This window comes from Meles meles, chromosome 8, assembly GCF_922984935.1.
Source record: "Meles meles chromosome 8, mMelMel3.1 paternal haplotype, whole genome shotgun sequence".
Classification (NCBI taxonomy): Eukaryota; Metazoa; Chordata; class Mammalia; order Carnivora; family Mustelidae; genus Meles; species Meles meles.
In genome coordinates this window covers 106,565,184-106,568,453 of record NC_060073.1, presented here as the reverse complement: position 1 = coordinate 106,568,453, position 3,270 = coordinate 106,565,184, and positions in this window count along the sequence as shown.

Genomic DNA, 3,270 nt, shown 5'->3' with positions numbered 1-3,270 from the left:
CTTATGTCTTTCTGTCTCCTTTATCAGAGTCTGGATTCCAATGGGGGAAAAAAGGGATGCTTCCCCCTCCCACCCCCCGAACCTTACCATAAGCACGTTGGATACTTAGAACATCCTGCTGCTTTTCTGGGGAACTGAATGTACTGAGCTGACTGTCATCGCATCTCAGGGTTGAAGGAGGGAAGGATGGGGTGAGCAGATACAGGAAACCCTAACTAGACACCTGGGGAAGTTGTCAGAGGAAGTATTTCAGATTGCTTATGCATATCTGTCAGTTAAAAAGAACTGATTCTTACACTGTTAAACTAACCTCTTGGTCTTTTTTCCTAATTTCAGACTTCAGAATTTATTCACATTAAATTTGTAATTTCCACTGTTTCTCACTCTGTTCCTCACACTAATAATCATCAGTTTCCTTTTTTACACTCTAGAGTAACTCTTTCTATTCTTCCCCTGCCCCCAGCATGCACTTGGGTGCTTCAAATTAATTGGACTGTTTTGAGTTCCTGTGCCATCTAGGAAGAAAGCCCTACTAATATTATGTGGGTGTATCCATCCATCCCCTTTCTGCTGTTGGCTGAGAGGCCCAGGGAGAGATGGATGGTATCCATCTAAGAAGTCCTGTAATTTTGGTGCCTGAGCTGGGATTTGAACCCAGCTTTAAAATCGGATTTCGCAGTCCCTGCCTTGCCACTACTCATCCAATCTGGGCTGTCTTTCTAGTTGTAGCTTCTGATTCAGTGAGTTCATGATAGATACATTCCTAGTTTCCTTTCAGTTGAAGGTGAAGTGAGCATCATCTCACCTGGACCAAGCCAGCAGCTTCCTTCGGACCTTTCTGCGGCTGGTATACTCCGTTACCATTCTGCCCTCCACACGGCCACATGATTATTAACATTTATTTAAAGTTCGTTACCTGGCCATCTTGCTTTCTACCTAAAACCAGCAGTAGAGTGAAATTGTGTTTATGGAGCAAGAATTTGTGGTGGTACACACGAAGGGGTTCAAAGACTGCGTGGCTATTAACATGTCCCTAAGTTCAGACTGACAGGAACACACTTGGGTAAATGAAGTTTAAGATGTAAAGGAAACAGGAAACTGTAAGTATAGTCAAATGGCGAAATGATAATTAAAATAGAAAGTTACCAGTTTCCATGTGCTGAAGAGTGGGGGGTGGGGACCACAAGGGTAGATGAAAACATTGAGGGTTCATTCATACAGAGACGTTAAGAAAGCACAGCTACCTCCTCGCAGCCGCCCCTTACCCGTGAGTCCGGACTGTGTGCGCAGGCAGGTTAGGCTGGCTGTCTGCTGTAGACCACCTCATCGGAGCTGGATGAACAGCATCAGTGGCCTCAGGCGCATAACATGATGTGACCACAGAGTTCAGGACAGGAACGTTGAGCGTGGACTCAGCTCTCACGTTTCATCTTTGCCTCCAGTCTAAAACAGCCTGACCCAAGTATGACCTCTTTACAGTAATGATAGTAGAACAAGGGTCAGTTACTCAACTGGGCCATCAGGACCCAACCTGATGACTAGCGACCAACCACGCCGCAGTAATTACAGCAGATGGCTATGCCACTAAAATGTTCCTTAGCAGCTGCAAGCTTCTGTGGTTTTCGTATCTACTTTATCACTCTTCACCACAGTGATGCTACTGAGTTACACTGGTTCAGTCCTGAAAGAGAAGAGAGTATGGAGATCCCAAGATACTTCTGTTTTTCTAGTTGTCTTCCTCCCCTGTCTAATCCCACCAGGTTCTTCTCTACCCTGTCCCCCCCTGGAGGCTTTGCCTTTGTCAGGAGCTCACTGATTCCCTGAAGTCAGAGGCAGCAGTGAAAGCAGCCCAGGCCTTTGGTTAAGCGCACCCAAACTAATAGCCAGGTGAACTTCACAGGCCGGGGACAAGTGGGTAGGAGGGAAGGCTCCCTCGCCAGCACCCACTTGGGGAAACACTGGACAAAACCAACAGGAGAGTCCCATCTACTTTTCTCCTGTCATTGCAGGGGTGAAATCTTCACTCAGCTACGTATTTTTACACAGCCGTGAAGCAAAGGTCTTCGATGTTTGATACACGCATAGTCTATCTTCTACTCTGGCCTGATTTTATACTATTGCTTTTATGTTCTCAAAAGACATTTTGCAAACTGCTCAAGCTTTGAGCTTCATGACACGTCAGTGTACTGTGGTAAGCTCATCAATAACTAGCAGTCGAAGCCATTAGACAGAACATCCGAGGCTCTCCATGACTTGACCCTCTTCGATGCATATTCTCCCACACCTGTGAACCTTCGTGCCAATAATCCTGAACTTTGAGTCTATGACTCTGCTCTAAGTCAAGACCCCTTGTCTGGAAAATGTTCCTATTCCTTTGCTAGACCTTCTTCTATTCATCTTTTCAGATCCCCCTCAGGGACACCTCCTGGGGTGTTTTCTGATTTTTCCTGATTTCCCTCATTTCCAGCTCTGGTTTGTACTAGATCTCTCATCTCTGAGTTCCCATAATACCTTGTGTAACTCTGTATTATATGCGTGCTTGCTTACTCTGTATTACACGCTTACCCATTTGTCCACACTGTTAGATTATGAATTCTTTTTTTTTTTTTTTTTTAAGATTTTATTTATTTATTTGACAGGTAGAGATCACAAGTAGGGAGAGAGGCAGGCAGAGAGAGAGAGGAGGAGGAAGCAGGCTCCCTGCCAAGCAGAGAGCCCGATGCGGGGCTCGATCCCAGGACCCTGGGATCATGACCTGAGCGAAAGGCAGAGGCTTTAACCCACTGAGCCACCCAGGTGCCCCATAGATTATGAATTCTTAAGAACAGAGAATGTGTTGTAAGTATCTGTGTTCCCAGCACCCAGCTTAGTGACTAGTACACACTAGGCATTGAATAAACGAAGGAATGAATGAACAGGAGGTTGAGTGATTTGTTCATGGTCATCTAGCCAACCGTCAGCACCAAAATCAGAATACAAATCTGTCAACTGCACTTCCTGTTCTTTCAATGATATGCTGCTGCTTGTGAGGAATAGTGCAGGTTATTACTAAGGGTCAACAAAAGTCACTGAAAAACTGGATGCCATACATACCCATCACAAAAGTTTTCGACACATTTTCTGGAATTGTTTGATTGAAACTAGACGGAATTAATAATATAGTTGATTGTTTTCAAAGTTTTTTTTATTTGTCAGAGAGAGACAGCGAGAGAGGGAACACAAGCAGGGGGAGTGGGAGAGGGAGAAGCAGGCCTCCCACTGAGCAAGGAG